This window comes from Chroicocephalus ridibundus, chromosome 3 (assembly GCF_963924245.1).
Source record: "Chroicocephalus ridibundus chromosome 3, bChrRid1.1, whole genome shotgun sequence".
Classification (NCBI taxonomy): Eukaryota; Metazoa; Chordata; class Aves; order Charadriiformes; family Laridae; genus Chroicocephalus; species Chroicocephalus ridibundus.
The window spans coordinates 110,475,821-110,493,747 of NC_086286.1; positions in this window are offsets into that span (position 1 = coordinate 110,475,821).

Consider the following 17,927-nt stretch of genomic DNA (forward strand, 5'->3'; position numbering starts at 1 on the left):
CTGCAGGCATGTGTACAGACAGCATAGCACTCCGGTTAGAGCCCTCTCAGCAGAGAAACTCCAGCTGACAAACTCAGAAATACAGCTGACACTCTGCATCTGCTAACCATATATGTGAACGGGAAAATGAAGCTATTGTGCTCTGCGCAGGGGCAGTTACGGGGTGCTGGGGCAGCTGACCTGAGGGACTCGCTAACCAGCCCTGAACCTGCCTCCCTGCCAGGGAGGCAACACCAGCCCCTTCCACGCATTCGTAGCAGCTCTGCAGGGTTTTCACAGGAGCCCCTTGGCTGCCGAGATTTGCTGGGAAGCCTTTGAAGCAACGTATCTGAATTTGAATCTCATATAAAAAATATTTGTAAGAAAAATGTTGTGTTTTCTCCAGGTGCGTTTCAGTGCAGCGACGTGGACGCTTTGCTCATCTTGTTTATAAGAAAGTGGTTTTACCGTCACGGAGGAGATGAACTGGGTTTTCACCAGATTCATCTGGGCTCTGACTGGGACTGCTGACCTTCCTGCTCGGGAGCTCCCCACTGGGAGTATCTGGATGAAGGGAAAGGGGAATTTGTGCTTGGAAACTCCTCTGAACTCTCTCTGAACTAACTCTGAACCCCGTCCTGAACTAACTCGGGATTATTTCAACTATCCATATCTGATTTGCTTCAAATTTTTGGTACATTTGGGTTTTCATATGAGTCCAGCCTTAAAAGTAGAGAACTGATCCATTTCCTTTTTATTTATTATCTAAGCTCCCTAATCTTCTTTGTCTCCTCGCAGTTTGCGTACACTATCCATGACATGACCTGCATAGGGCACTTGCTATTTTTGGTCCTGACTCAGTACTCCAGTTATTGGTTGTTATTAATCCATCTTTATCTTCTATTAGACATAACAATTAAACACCAGAGAAAGTCAATGAGAGGTCAGCGGGAGACCCTTAAACCAGCAGATCCTCTATGCTTGAGAAAGCATAGGTTTAAAGTAATATCATTTTGGTATGCCTGAAAATATTACTACAGTTTTTCATTTCCTGAAGGAAAACAAAAATAATAAAAATAACTCATGTGAAAGCAAAATTATTAATTACACATTCATATTAATTACTCAGGTAAGTAACCTAATTCCCCTGAATCAGAGGAATTAGGTGAATATTTAATTTTAGTCTGCAGTGTGTTTCTTCACACTGCAGCTTGAGTCTGTGGTAGGGACACAGAACATCTCACGCCAAGTGACTTCAAAACTCCCCAAAATGGCCCAGGAAGGTAACACCACAGCTGGTGCTCGTTTGTAGTTGAAGACTGTGAACGAAGGATAGAGAAGAAAATCTCCAGCACAAGTTAACGAAATAAAATATTTCACTTTGTTTTATGAAAATGTATAGAAATCACCAGAAATCTAGGTTGTATCTTATAAATGATGTATTCAAAGCTAATGCATGCCCATGAATATAGAATAAAAAACTATTTGTTCACGCTTCGCTAAATCAGTTATACAACTGTATAAATTAAATGGTGGCCTCCTTATCATATCTTAGCATGATACAGAGATTTGCCAGCACCAAAATCTGTTAAAGATGCCTGCTTCCAAGACTTCATCTTCTTAACAAAAGTGCTAAAGCTTTTTACTGGAAAGAATCTTAATAAATACTGAAAGTAAATGCAGGATCGTCAGACAAATGGAAGAATCGTGCAGAGAACAGGCAGCCAGCGATGGGCAAGAACCTATTCAAGAGGGTGCAGAGCTGATTCTAATCGAGTTTATTCTATTCGCTTTGTGGGGTTTTTTGGTTTTGTTTTTTTTTTCTTACGCTTTTTCAAACCAGTTTTGTGCTATCAAATGTGCAACTGGCAATTACACTCCCGGCTCCCACCAGAAATAGCCGGAATGGTTATTGTTGTTGATATTATTCAAAAAACAGTAGGGCTTGGAGTCAGCCAGGGACTCCCACTGTGCGAGGGACCGTACAGATGCAGAATGAAAAGATAGTTGTGTCTTAAAGTGCGGTCCTATTTCATTGTGCTGAGAGTGAATCTGTGTTCATACAATATCCCTCCCGCCCTCTAATGCTGGTTGGGAAATCTAAATCTGTGCTGATTTTTCCATAACAAGGAAGGATAAGAGACTGGAAGCTTCGCTGCAACAATAAGAGCCTTTGGCCTTGCCCTGCTCTGTGTGTGTCAGCACAGGCTCTTCTGGCTTCTGAATTGTTCCGAGGGTCATATTTTAGATTCTCCCAATTTAGTACTTGTTAAAAGCAGACGCTCGTGAATAACTAGTGGGCAGAGAGTTATCCAGAGCCAAAATTGCAAGGCAGTTGCCCCTCGATCTATTGGTTGCACCCCGGGCTGGAGGGGAATTCCTCAGCTGCGCCCTCTGCCGTGCTCTGAAAAAGATATTCTCTTTACCTAAAGATGGGCAAGTGTTTTGACAGGATTTTATGTGAGAGGAAAAGATATATTCAGCGGCAATGACCCTTTCTACAAACTTATGCTAATTTTGTTAAATTTTAAAGACAGAATAGGAAAGGGAAGGAAGAAGGATTGAACATTTTTTTTTTAAACAGAAAATCTTGACTGTTATTTTTAAATTCTTCTTCCACTATTTGTTTGTCTTTTATTTTTTAGAGTTTAAGAAACCTTATAAATTTCTATTTTCTTTCTTTAGAGTGAAATACAGTTGCTCAAACTCTTATTAATATATTTCAGTAGGGGTTAAACTATATGTGTTCCAGAAAACTATTTAATTTGAGTCAAAATGAATATGTTCTTAAATATTTTGACATTACTACTAAGCCAAAGAGTCTATTGTTTGTTCATTTGAGTTTTCTATGTGTTGCTGATAACTAACTCGCTTGTAATAAAAATTGGTTAATTAGACTGAGTCTTTACACACCAGGTATCTTCTTCAAGGTGATCTTTTAACTTTTTAAAATTACTATATTGTTCTTCAGCACCAAAAGTTTAACTTTTCCGAGAGGAAATCCAAAGAAAAGAATGCTTTTAGCTGATAGTAAAAATTCTGAAAACTAAATTCTTCAGACAATGTTAGAGTTTCCTGGCTTTGGACAAAAGAACTGAATTAACCAAAAGGTGCCATTTTCTTTACAGCTTGGCTTTTGCCTCCTTATAGAAACCCAACCCAATGTGACAAATCACACCTTTGAAATAACATGGCTTTTATCCGCTAAGTATGTGGAGGGCTCGTCCTCTGTAGCAATGAATTATGGATATCTCATAATTCCTAATATTCCCCGAATCTCCATATTGAGCCCCTGCAAAGCAGCTGAGCTCTGCTCCTTCCACATCTGTGCTCCTTTAATTTCCTAACCCGGCAGTGCCGTACTCCGTGATGTCTGGCACAGCCCTACCTATACTCCCAGCAACATCTATGGAGAACCAGAGCACCCTGCCTTCCCCAAAGCCTTTCTTGGGCATCCATAACAGTGTCTGGGAGCTATCAGACAATGCTCTAGTGCTAAATAAAGGGACAGAGCTGGGACACAGCTGACAGAGCATGTCCTGACACTTACTTGGAGGAACGGTGCAGCTGCATTCCCAGATTATACTCTGGAGGAAGGAATGGCTGCCACCCCCAGCACAGCGGAGACTTGAGGCAGATAGTTTAACATTGCTTGGCTCTCTTATGCCTTATTAAAAATGTAAAAGAATCCAGCAAGTCTTTTTTTTTTTTTTTTTTTTCCCCGGGAGCCGAGCGTGACAGTGTCACACAGCGTTATTTCAGCTGATGCAGCAGGCTGGCACGTGGGGCAAGGAGGGTGTCGTGGTCCTCGCCAGCCTGCCTGCACAGCGGGGTTTTGCATCAGGTAGCCCTGTCCCGAAGAGTGTACGGGGACTGTGCTTCACCTACTGCAGGGAAAACGCTCAGAGACTGAGGAGGAGGAGGCCTGTCTCCTACAAGCTACCTGCATCTTTTCTTCTCCGTGCTCCAGGAAAGCAGAGGAACACAAAGCGGCCCCTGAATACCACTGGCAGTGACAAACCTCCAGCCATGCATGCTTTTCATATTGCTGTTAAAAAGTAAATAATTACCATGTGAGAAAACCACAACAGCGTTTGATTTTCTTCCCCCTCCTTTGCCTTGCTCCTATCCCTCCCCCCTCCTTTCTGCTCAACTCCCAGTCCCACAGGCACACGTGGTCTAATTTGTTTTGTGTGGCAAAAGTGCTCGAAACTCAGCAAAGAAAGCTTTCCCTAGCAAACATAACCTAGCAAGGTCACGAAACTTCTTGTTATGGTGCTTTGCAGGTTGCTGTTTCGCAAGCGCCCCGAGCAGAGGCGAGGGGGGAGCCCTGCACGCCCCCAGCAGCTGGGCAGCATGGGCAGCCAAGTAGATGCTCTTCACAGGCAGCAGCCGGTGCTGCTTCTTGGATCGGCTTCCCAGAGTGAGCTTCACAGCACACAGAATCACGGAATCACAGAATGGTAGGGGTTGGAAGTGACCTCTGGAGATCATCTAGTCCAACCGCCCTGCCAAAACAGATTCACCCCGAGCAGGTGGCACAGGAACGTGTCCAGGCAGGTTTTGAATGTCTCCAGAGAAGGAGACTCCACCACCTCTCTGGGCAGCCTGTTCCAGTGCTCTGCCACCCTCAAAGTAAAGAAGTTCCTCCTCATGTTGAGGTGGAATTTCCTGTGTTCCGGTTTGTGCCCATTACCTCTTGCCCTGTCCCTGGGCACCACTGAAAAGAGCCTGGCCCCATCCTCCTGACACCCACCCTTTACATATTTATAAGCATAGATGAGATCCCCTCTCAGACTTCTCTTCTCCAGGCTAAACACACCCAGGCCCCTCAGCCTTTCCTCATAAGAGAGGTGCTCCGGTCCCCTGATCATCATGCACCAGTGTCCTTCAGACTGAAGAATGAGGAAAACTCTACACCACAGTGCAAGGTTTGTTGGAGGTTTTTTTCCTGGTCTAGTTTTAGACTGGAGAGCTTGGGAGCCATTAGCAACTTAGCTGCACCAGCAGGAGCAAAATATGAGTTAATTTAGCCTGGTTCTCGATGGTGATATTATTTAGAATAGGCATTCCTTGAAAATGTCATCTGACTATGTGAAATGAAAAAAACCCAGATGCTTGGCCATCCAGCAAAGCTTCCAGCACTCCAGCATATCGGGAACTTGAGCTCCGACTGAGGTAAAGAGCCACAACTGCAGTTTTGCCTTATAAGCTTCACAAACAATAAACACCTATTCAACTAGTGACTCAAGCGCCCCTTTGTATTATTCTTTTTCTGCCTGGTGCAAGTATCTTCTGGGAAGTACAGAGCATTCAATCCCTTGAGGTCAGCATCTCTCAGCAGGTACCCAGCAAGCCACCTTAATCACCTATACTACTTATTATACTTGTTAATGGGATTTGACACCTTTGCCTTCTGGCTTCAGCTGCAGCCTGCACTTATACCCTGAAAACACTGATTAAATTACTCACCTAGTAATTTTCAGGATCAGGCCGACATTTTGAAAAACACACATTGCAATTTGATCTTGTTGTATTATATAAACCCATTTGAAACCCCGGTTCAGCAAATCATTTAAACCCTTGCTGAAGTACCATTGAGTGAACTTCACAAAGAAATATTTTTTGCATATAATATTTGCTCTATGGCATTATCATGTAGCTTTCTGAAAGGGAAGTGGATTAGCTTCAAATGTTGTTACGATTTATTATTTGTTGAGTGCTGACAGTACACTTCAATGGAACTTGAGGAAGTGCTTAAAGTTAAGCACGTTTTCAAGTACATTGCTGATCGAGGGCCAAAAAGTTAATCTGAGACCTTCTTTGTTGGAAAGCGTAGACATGACACCAAGGAAGAGCATTCTTTAATTTTCCCTTGAGCAGGAAACACTGGTTAGCCATGTGGGTCTATTTTACAAATAAGAGAGTTGACTGTCAACCATTTCTCATTTCGATATTCCAATGCCAAAGAAAAAGTGCATCAACTGTTCGTATAATATGTTGAATGCAAATTTAGAAAAGCGGCCAACTGGACTCACATATCTTCCCAGAGAGAGATGAAAGAGTAGAATGGAAATATGCCATCTGGGGCTTGCAACCCCCGTCCCAACCTGACGAGATGTCACGTCCTCTGGGAGGGCTCTGCATGCGTTCAGAATTTTTGTTCTGGGCAGAACCAAGCATATTGTCAGCTCCCAGTAAATACACATCAAAGAAGAACTTTAAAAAGTAACAGGCTTTCCTCTTCACAAAACTACTTGTTAGTAGTGTACACTTACACTCTAAATACCATTAGCGCAGGAGAACACTGGGTAACCCCAAATTGCTGTAGGTGGCACGTGTCTTTGCTATTGCTGTGTAAGGTGGTTCTTAATGCTCCATCTAGCTAGCATGACTGCCCAGCACCTGCCAGGAGCAGTCCCTAAATTAATTAGTCTGGGATTGTATACTTCTCTTTTCTATTACATGCGAATACAGAGTCTAACATAATAGGACCTTGTCCCTAACTGTAGCCAAGAGGCTCAACAGGAACAACAACAACAACAATAATTATACTTATATGTTGCCTAAACACAATTCTGAAACATCTGTGGCTTGTCACTATTATAGTCCAGAAGCTATAGCCTAAGCGAGGCTTTTTTTGGAGGCAATACAAGGAAACTCACTATGGCTCCTGAAAACTCTCTTGGAATGTAATAATATAAATGAGGAGGAAATATTCTATGGGGAAAAAAGTGCTTAAGGCAACAGTAATTATATTGCCAAATATAGCATATAGAATCTGCAGAGTGAGAGTTTCACATAACAAGGGAAATGTAAAATCATACTTGGGGTGTAACTAAATTGTAATAGAATGGCTGGGGGGAGCGTTATTTGAGGGAGTTAATATTTAATCCCTGACTAGCAGTGGAAGCACAAGAGAGAGGCTGTTTTCAAAATTGTATTTTCTTTATTTCTGCAGGAAATGACGAGTGTGTGTTTGGGTGTTGGAAAAATCATAAATAATAATCTATTATAACCCCCACAGTAAGTATCTGAAATAATGCAGCGCCTATCTCCATCTTCCAATTTTTCTGTTATTTCTAAGCTAGTAATACGGAATCAAAACCTCTGGCTTTGGAGAACTTCTCTGGGTGAAAAGAAACAAAGCTTTTGATTTATTTGAAGGTCGGTCCTGTCTCTACCACAGTGTGTTGCAACAGGAAGGGATTTGGAAGAGTCCTTTTCTCTCCTCTGCCAGAGAGCTGAGCAGGGCTCTTCTCTCCCTCTTGGTCTCATGCAGTCTGAGTGTTGAACCACTGCAGCAAACAGAAACCCCCTCCACCCCATCAAGAAATTTGCATCTTTTTCATCTCCCTGACTACTGCTGCTGCCTTTGGTACCTCCCTCCTCCTTTTGCATTTTCTCATTAAAAATGCGTTTATTCTGACTCCATCCCTTTTCTTCTCATGTATTTCTCCTTCTCCAAGCATTCCGTCTCCATGAATGTGGTTGAGACTTATTTCACACCTCAGCTGCAATCCCCGTAGTGTCTATGGCACCCTACGAATAGTCCCTTTCCCATCCAAGGTCAAAACGGGGACAAGTAGCCAGAACATGTGTTTACACATGCAAGCCAAGGCTCTGAGCCAAAGCCCATTGAAGCCATGAGGGCTTCTCCAGTGCCTCCAAAGTTTTGGATCATAAAACATACATAAATGCTTTTAAACACAAATAAACATAAGCAATGTTTACTGTTTCTCTGCACTTGGTAGGTTTTTTTGTGTATTTCACAAAAACCTTATGGAAGAAAAAGAGGATTATGATTTTGCAAGCCAGGGAGTGGAAGTTTATCTCTGCATCAAGAAAATCCAATAACCTTCTTTGGCACAATCAGATGCCAACTGAAACTCCAGGGTAGAGAGAACTGGAGAATTTGTGACCAGGTCCTTTTAGTAATCAAAACGATTTTAAGTTCCTGTTTCTTTCCTCAAAGTTTCCCTTTGAGAACTGTTGTGAAACTTGCACATCTCCGATGAAAATTTTCAAGTTTTGAAGGGCATATGGAGAAAAAAAAACCCCACATTTGTTTCCTTTCTTTGACAAAACGTAGGTCTTAGCCTGGCAGAGGAGCAGATGTGCAACAGCAACCAAACGTTCCTCTGATGGTTTGACCATTAATTTTGATCCGTTAATTCACAGGCTGTTTTGGTGGGTAGTACGAAAGAGGGAGGTGGCTGGATATCTCCTTCTGCTGAAGGGCCCAGAAAAGCTGGTGCTTCTCCCTGCATCCATCAGTATGGAAGTGACATCTCCTTGGTGCGGAGCCCGGAATCGCAGCCACCTGCTGCAACACCACGAAGAGTTTCCTTTTGCTGCATCAGCTGAACGGCAGAGGTTACTAAACCAAGGAGGGTACCACTGCCAAAAGAGAGATGTTTTACGCAGATGGTCAGTACTGTGAGAGCGACAATGGCAGGGGTGACTCAAACCCATTCCAGGTGGTGCAACAAGCTAGACCTTTTATGCCATTTTGCCTTTTTAAGGTATCTTTTCCTTGTTTTTTGCAGAGATAATTTTAAAGAAAACTAATTCTGTATCTTTACACTATAGAATGCAAATGAGACCATCAACAATCTGAAACCAACTTTAAATTAAGAACAGAAGTTCCTGGTTAAAGATCTATTTGGAATTCAAAATCAGATTTTTAAGTACTCGTTAAAGAAAACAACAAAAACAGAGAGACAAAAATCCTGTTTGCCAAGAAATACTTGTTGGGTGGAGGCGACTTTAAAAGATATTACTGCAAATGCTGCTATTTAAGAGAAATGAAAACTAAACCAGGTCTGAAACAGAAACAATTATTACAGGTTGTTTGATTGGCTAAGAAATACTAATTCTTCTTAAGCTATGGAGCAGAAATGAATTGTGGGGATAAATCTGTCAATCCATCAGTTTGCAGTTTGTGCCTTTAGTGGAGATTTGGCAGAAGAAGTAAATTATGTTTCAAGGGGATTCAAGTTTATGTTTTTCTTTAGGATTTTGTAATGTTTTGTGGTCTTTCAAACTCAATGAAACACAATACATTTTTAAGCAGTCAGTTCATTACTAACAAGGGCGAAGGCCCTGACAGCAGAGCTAGATAGCCCCTGTGGCCCCACTGCCAGTATTTCTGTAGCCAGCTACAATAGAGACACTATGCTGGATCGAAATTCTCATCCGCCTCAGGTGCTGCTATGAAAATGCAGTGTGCGGATACAGCACGTATGTGAATATCATCTTCTTTCATTTGCAGCACAACTGTCTAACATTTTGCCTATAGAAAGCAAAATTCAGGGTATTTTGTTATCTATAGCTACGGGATCTTTTATGAACACTTTTAAGCTCGGGTCCAAGGTGACCCATTCAGTCCAACTGGTTCTCAGCAGAAAGGTTTTTAAAATGCCTTATTGCCAGGGTCAACATATTTTCTTAACAAAGCAGTACTCATTGAGAGCAGTAGACTGTACAGCATAAATCCTTAGAGTCATATAATTCCACCTTGTATATGGTACTTACTATAGAATACCTTACAGAATCCAAGGAGAGAGAAATGTATCATTTTAATCCTCCATTCACTTTCCAATATTTCTTCTCCGAAATCTCTCCCAGAATAGTTTCTGGACCTCTTTTCTTCATCTTTCCCTGTCTCTGTTGCTTCTCCTACATCAGCCTTTTTCCTCTGTCTCTAACTTCTGAAACTGCTTTGATTTCACAATATCTCTACCGTGTCCTTCAGGCTTTGCCCATAAGAGTCAATGAGAGGGGCCAGGGAGCGCTGTGTCCAGACGAGGTATTGGGAGTGATGGCCAACCCCAGAACTATCCCTGGGCGTCACTTGGGTACCTCAGGCCAAAACTGACAACGGAACAACAGGAATGACCTTGGTAATTACCTGAATGCTTTGAGCTTACTGGAATAGACCCGGTGTCCATAGACTCCTCACCACAGCTGACTGCAGCATCCTATCAGAATTTTGTCAGAGTTTTGCCATAGTTAAGCTCAGATAACAAGCAGGATATGTTTTGTTTTGTTTTGTTTTGTTTTCCTAGGAAATGCAAAGCTTTTTCCTCCTAGCCTTCTTTTACACCTGTAATTTAGTCTATGATGTTAAGCTTCAACCTAGTAGCTAGTTACTTGGTACACATATGATCCAACTTCTTCTCATGTCCCAGTGGCATGCAAACTATTCTGCAAAAGACGTCTCTTAGTTAATCTACAAAATCGTTGCTATTTTTGCTATGGGTTCTAAAAACATCTTTCAGAAACGTGATGGTCTAATTAATACTTTATTATCCAAATGTTTATGGGAAGTATTCTTTTTGTAAATTAACTCATGCCAAATAATTTATGTTGTTCCTCATCTCAGCAGAGACTTTCAAGCTAGTCATCTTTTTATTATTCTCATCATCCAAATTAACTGCACAGTTTTATTGAATCCATTGATAGGCTCTGGGGCCTATGAAGTTTTTACTATTCTAAACATTTTTTCCTAAGACCTTTTACTGTTCTGAATAGGACGTTAAAACAACTAAGCAAGTTGGAGAAGAAAATTAATATGCTTACCTTGGACAGTAATTAGGAATTTATATTTCACTGATCATTAGAAGAAACTGTTTGCCTTATGTACTTATTCATTGCTGCCAGAAACATGTTTGCTAACTAAATTATTCTTCTTGAACTGAGATGTGCTTATTTTGCTTATAAAAACTGATCTCTCCTAAAATTCTCAGTCCTTTGCATTTTAATTTTTGAGTTAGGAAGATGAGAGGAAGGACTGAACCAGTAAATGAAAACTAAGTTGGTAACTACTATTATGTCAAGTTCTTCATGCTAGTGATAATTATCTAATTCCAGTTTTCACACATCTGCCAGACTATAGCCAGAGCAACTGTATTATCTTCTTTTGAAAACGCAAATGAATGGCTGTAGCTTCAACTGAGCATCTACTAAAGAGTTTCCACTTCTGTGTATAGAAGGCTGATTCTGTGCAAACAATTTAATAATCCATTCACTTTAGTTTACATATAAGGAAAAGGGACAGTGATGTTTGCTTTTTTCATGATTTTCTACTTTTGGAATAAGGTGTGCCTGTATGCCCAGTACCTAGCGCAAAGGGCCGTTGGTCTTAGTTGGGGCTCACAACGACAGTAGTGGTAGCAGCGTTTGTGTCTGTAACTGTTTCTGGGCATGGAAATTGCATAATGACCATATAATCCATGAGGAGGCATCTATGTCAATAAAACATTCAATGGGATGAAGTAAAAAATAATTAATTTGACACTCTTATTTCATTCCAATGATACCAACATGCAGAATGTAAATATTGTGCCGCTATTTTACAATTTTGATTAATTCCTTTAGAGTTTTAAAGCATGATATTTGCTGTAAATATTTGGGTACATCATTATATACTGTAAAATGTGTGATATTGGAATATTCAAAACAAAATTAAGCAACAGTATCAAAACAATATCTTGTTACTGTACCAAAATGAACTGTTTCCACACTGAACCAGCATTTTCAACAGTTGGGTTTTGTGTTCGTTTTTTTTAATGTGTTTTGGAATGGAAAGAAACTTGTTTTTCAATATCTTTACATTTAAGTATGCAAATTTCAGACTGCTTTGGAAAAGCGTGATGCTATTTTGTGTACATTTGAAAATCGTCTTACATGCATCAGCTAAAATATTCTGGTTTGCCACTCCTCATTCTGTGTTTCCATCTCCAGTCTTGAGTTTGAAAAGCGCCGTTGGGTCCATTTTTCTCTAGGTTATGTTTTAACAAGTATCATCAAGATAGTAGCTTGCAGACATTAGATAATGTGTCATTGCATTTTGTTTGTCTAATGGGTAAATAAAATTTTAGAGCTATAATTTGGAAGATTATGACACAGATAGAATAAATATCTAGCTCACTCATTCAAACAGAAAGTCAGAAGTGTATCACATGAGCTATGACTTTTGTTTCCATCTCCATACCAACAGGCTGCCTTGGCTTTCTTTTCTCTACTTCGTTAACTTTATTTTTTTCTTTTTCTCTAGGAATAACCAGGCCAGAATTAGTTAACAAAACACCAGACACCAAGATGCCCTTTTTTCTTTTTTTTGCAGCTGGTTGGAATTTGGGAGTACCCTGTAAGGCATAGTTTTTTGGTTGGATTAATGCAAAAACCAAGACTGGATGTGCAATATCTCATTTTGACACTTCACAGTCATTAATCAATGTCACTTCGACAGCCACCCCGTGTTCCCCAACATGCTGAGGCACTCTTATATTTTACAATAGCATCGTTTGGCACTTCTCTCACACTGTTCAGAAACAAAAGCACTGACAAGCTGCTGCACTGTTGTAAAACATCACAACGGTTCATATTTGTTGGAGGCACTCCAAAGGGTACGGGGAAATAAATTTGAAGCTCTACCAGCTATACTGACAAAAACACCAGGATCTCACCTGATAAACAGACAGAGGTTCAACTGCAACAGGCAACAATTTAGCTGACAATTTAGCTGAATAACCGTCTTATTCACTTAGTACATTTAAATGCAAAAGGGAAAAGTCGAAGCTGCCTCGGGATGTTATCTTGCATTGCATCTCTGTAATTTCCAGGGCATTTGCTGTTGACACACCTGCTTATTTTCTACAGCAAATACATGTTAGTATAGTATGCATTAACAGTAAAGTATGATACATTTTCTCCCACCCCTTTTGTGCCAGGTAGGTGTGTTTCCATTCTGGAGGTGGCCCAGAGAGGCAGTAGAGCAAATTCCCGTCGTACAGGCTGCAATCAGTGCTCAGCCTCTGCTGCACCCAGCTGCAGCTTCACTAGCTATGGCAGAGAACTGTCATCTTTCAAGGCAAATTTCCCCTGTTCAACAGAACTAGGTGTGTATATAGTCACGTATAGTCAGAAGTGAGAAAGATTTCTGGCCTTGCCGCGTGTGCATGGTGTCAGCCAGTCCCTCTGTAATGGTGGCCAATGGACTGATACAAAGCCAGAATAAAGTTGAAGGTGTTGTCTTTCTCGGCTTTAGTGATATATATATTATATACTACATTTGGCTTTTATTTTAGAGATGAAATAGCACTTTACAAATGGCACGATAGTAGACTTCTATGTGGAGCTCTGTACAATCTAAGTCAGCTCTTTATTTCAATAATTTAATTCAACCATTTGGTTCTATACCATCTTCTGAAAGAGCTTTTTATGTCCAAGTTAGTAAAAATTGTAAGATTTCATATCACTCTCTGTCTCTGTTTCTCAAACTCTTACAGGTCACAAACTTTCGTTTGTGCAGTTATTCAGAACAAGTTTTATCTTCAGTTATTAGATGTATCTGGAAAATGAGTCTATCAATTTAACATAATATTCCAAGGTCAACATCTTGAGGAAATGCCTTGTCCCTATCCATGAACACCTGAAATTGATATAGGTCATCATACAATTAATGAAATTTATTATCATTTTTTGTAGACCAGTAGTCACAGCATCATCGCCTAATTCAATTTCAAAGGTAGCCTTTGCCACCCCCCTTTATCCTAATGAAAGAAGACATTAATCTTCCACTTTTACTACCCTGCACTCAGCATAGGTGGTCATTTCAGCTATGCAACTCTGTTTGGAAGCTCAGGCATACTTTTATGTTGAACTGATTTTACTGAGATATCACAGAGCGAGAAATCCTGCTGTTCACAACTACCAGCTTCTTGCGAGTGTCTGGGGTAAAAGAGTCAGCTGTTGCTGGGGTGACACTGGTGAAACCTCTGCTTGAGAGACAAAAGTGGTTAAAAACCACCACAATGGTGAACGTTGTCCTGGGAGGTGAGAGTGTAGCAGGGCAATCACAGCCTTAAACTGCTTGAGGTGGAGAAGGGCAAGCCCAGAAGAGAGGTGGGACTGAACACCCATGTGGCCGCCACCACATCACAAAATGCCAAAGTGTGGCTACCATCTTCTTCTCTCCTGGTCATTCCCAGAGGGAATTTCCCAACAAAGCAGGGGGGAAAGGGTTCATGAATGAGGTGTAGCTAAAGACTGGTGAAGAAATAATCAACAGATAGAAAGAACAAAACCCACAGAGAGGAAATTAATGATGTGTGATAAGAAAATAGTATGCAATGGGGCCAATACTTCTATTTACCCGTACGAACATGAGGATGCTCGGGGAATCTGATGGCTAGTTCACATGAAAGGGAATAAAGGATTTTGTGTGTCTTGTATTGCGTGTAAATGTCTTGTGGACCTGCAGCCACAAGGCCTTTCCCTAAATGTCTCGGAGTTTAGGAGAAGAAAAAAGGTTTAAAATCATACTAGATGACTATAAGTATGATGCACTTCTGCGTGTTTACATGATATGGTGAGAATTTCACAAAAGATGTAGGCCCAGGGCATACATTTATTTGATTAAAAAACACATTTGCTGTAAGCATGACTTTTTTTCCCCATTTGTTGATTCTACCTATTGGCGTGCCTTTCCCTGAAGCACTTGGTGCTGGTCACCTTTGAGAAAGAGTAGTAGACCAGATGGATCATTGCCCAGATCTACGGTGACAGTTCCTTGTTCAAGTCCGAAATACACTTGCATTCCTCATTTGGTCGTCACCGCAGGGTTAAAACCCAGCACATTCTTTTTACACAGAAATGCATATGATATAATTTCAAACGCCATATGTGTTTAAGGAGATTTCACACTTGAAGTGCAGCAGAATCACGTTCAGAGATGAACAGGGATTTTTTTTTTTTTTTTGAAGGATTTCATTTCCAGAGAGGTCTGTTTTTAAGACCCTAATCCAGAATAGCCTGGCAAGTAGTTTTGCATAGCTAATGCACTGCACGTGAATACATCTGCTAAGTCTGAATGCCTATATAAATCCTACAAAGTAAGACTCTGAAATTGCCTAGGTGACAGAATAAATCCAACCTGTACAAAAAGAAGTTAAAATTTAACCTCCAGCTGCTTAACCTTAGTCCCTGCATCTTGGTTACTGTGTGCATTCCTGGGTTTATAACTTTTTTTTTTCTAGATAGGAAGACATCTTGAGTTTATTTTTATTGGCCATCAATTTTCTCACAGGATCAAAATATCGCAAGTTGATTAGGTATTAATGAGAGTTCATTAATATTAAGTTTCTGGCTCCAGAATCCTGAACATCTGTGATCTTGTAACTTAGTGAATTTTGAGCACCGATAAAATCTTTCTTTCCAATGAAGCTTATTAATAAATGATTGAGCAATGTAATTTATCACTGGCTGTATTATTATTTCTTAGAGCTAAGGTTGCATTATAAATTGACTCTTCAGAAAAAGGTAAACTGATTCGCTTACTTCAGGTCTTGCCTTGCATTCTAACATATGGTTCTGCTTAAACGTGTCCATGTTTGCAACCTACAGTTGACATTTTTGGCACTCAGAAGAGTGTCTTGTAATTATGCTAAGTCTAGAAAGGAGGATTAGCTTTTATAGCAGAATTCATAAAATAAAAAAAAAATAATAAAAAAAAAGTTTTAGTCAAATTTATTGGCTGCAATGAGCCCTCCAGAATGCAGACGTCTGGTCTGGTGGAACTCAATAGATTTCTGTTCGCTGCATGTGCGTGCCCACGCACACACACACACACGCACGCACGCGCCCGCACCCACAAACCACTACTTTGTGAAAGCAGTTGTGTGCAATACAACGTTGAATATTTTCACACTTAAAATCAGCTTTCCCACCTGCAGTGACTGTTATCAAACAAGCTTCATTTGATCTGTTTCGAAAGGCTTTTTCTCCCTCTTTCCTCCCCCCTCCCTTCCTTTCTGTCTTAAAATACTCTGTATTGGTTGTATTGGTTGCTTGGCAAAGACAGGTTTTTTTGAACACTGTCCAGGTTTTTCCATAGTTCTCACCCCTGTGCAGTTTTGTGGAGCAATTTGCAAGTGCTTCGTTGTAGATTGGAAACCACGAGAGTTGAAAGAGGGCGAGCTGAGCTCTCCTGCAGCATGTTGCGTGTAGAAACCATCACTTATCAGCCGTGAAAGGCACATTCCTGATAGCTGAGTGTTGGTATGAAACCCTGACTTTTATCTCTGCACCAAAAGGGAAAGGTTTCATTTGGGTTAGCAAACACCAGGCACCTATTTCCTTTGCTACAGCCTGCCTCAAAGTGCACTTTAATTCCTGACCATTCCAGTGGAAGATCAAGCTCACACACACATCTATCAAACAAATCTCCTCATTCTCCAGCGTCCTCACCCCTTTTTGAACTCTCTTAGGAAAGAAATAGCCAATAGCAACCTAGCTGCCGTGCCTTGTACGTTTTGAATACAAACGTCTGCATTTCGTAGTGGAGGAGGGACAAGTTGTGCTCTGTGGAATTATTGATTTTTTTTTCTTCTTTCATGAGTTTACACTTCCAAATGTCCCTATTAGGCACTGTAGGGCAAAATCAGGATGATTACCTTGAGTTATCACAGTCAAGCATGAACTACCACGTCTCCCTTTGGGAAATAATTAATCCACTATTTATAGACATGGAAGAAAAGTCTAATTCTTCCAAGGATTTAAAACCTCCTTTCACGGCTTCCCTGTGTCAGAGTAGACCTTTAGAGGAGGATGGATTCCAGTTGTTACAAGCAGTTGTCTCTTAAGCGGATATTTTCCTATTTAACCTCAGACAGTTACCTGCAGCACCTGAGCTGCAGGGATCGCTTTGGGATCCCCCCCAACCCTGGCACCCCCCAGCTGCCCTCTGCGTGTCGGTATCTGCCTCTTTCTTTTGATCATCTGCACAGGAAGCAAGGGCAACCAGGCTCCTAATTTAGATACCTCACTTAAGTGTCTCTAACGAGGTGGGATTAATCTAGGCCCCGGTTTCTAGCTGGAAACGAATGTAAAAAGTTGAAAAAGCAGAAGAGAAACACGTCAAGAAGGGGAACACAAGCAACAGGAACCACTCCGGTGTCTCACTCCTGACAAGGGAATGCTTCTGTTCTGCTCTGCTTTTTAATTGTGCAATATCTGGCAAACATCCTGGACAGTGTTATAAAATGAGATGGGATTGTTTAGATTACACCTAGTCATCTAAAAGGCGGGTGTTGAGTCCAATTTAAAGGCTTAGGCTCCGTCAGTAACCAAAGAAGAGAAAGAGACACCTCCCCAAGGTGATTTTTCCCATTTGAAGGTAGGTGTTTCAGACAGGGCAGGCAAATAAACTCCTCAGAGATAACTCTGTCATCACTGGATAAGAGAGTTATCTCATGAAACTACTTCAGACTACTCAGCTTTAGATTGCTGAAGTTAAGCAAGTTAATTCCTTTCCAAGTCTGTGGATCCTGTTTCTCTAGAGGCGCAGGGAAATAAACATAGGTGTTCTCAGCCCTAAACTGTGTCCTGTCACTATTTCTGATATTGGTTTTGCATTAGAAGCTAATAAGTATTGCCAGTACCTTTTAAACTCTTAACTGTATACTACATGTGTTGGGTTTTTTTTGTTGTTTTTTTTTTCTCCCCCTGTAAAACTGCTAAACATATGCTTAACCATCTGGCAAGAAACAATCAAACCCAAACAAACAAGGTGTTTGAAAGTTCAAACACACAATCATTCATACTTCTTTACAGGTTTTTTTTTTTATACAGGCTTGAATAATAGCACAGTAATGTAGAATGAAATAGCAATGTAAAAATTAATTAGCATGCCACACTAGGTAGTTTAATGCTCCCATTCAAAATAAAGAAATTTGTAAGGGAGAGATTCTCTCCTCTTCCTGTCCTGCACTGATTATATTCTGGCTGAGCTGTATTTTTTCAAGCTATTAGTTTTAATAGTCGCATATTACCTGTGTCTCCCAGTCCTTCCTTTCTCCTCGGTCTCCTGCTTTTCCACCGCACTGCAGTATCTTAATTTTCAAGGCCCTGTGCTACCTGTCACCTCCTTGTCTTTCATCGCT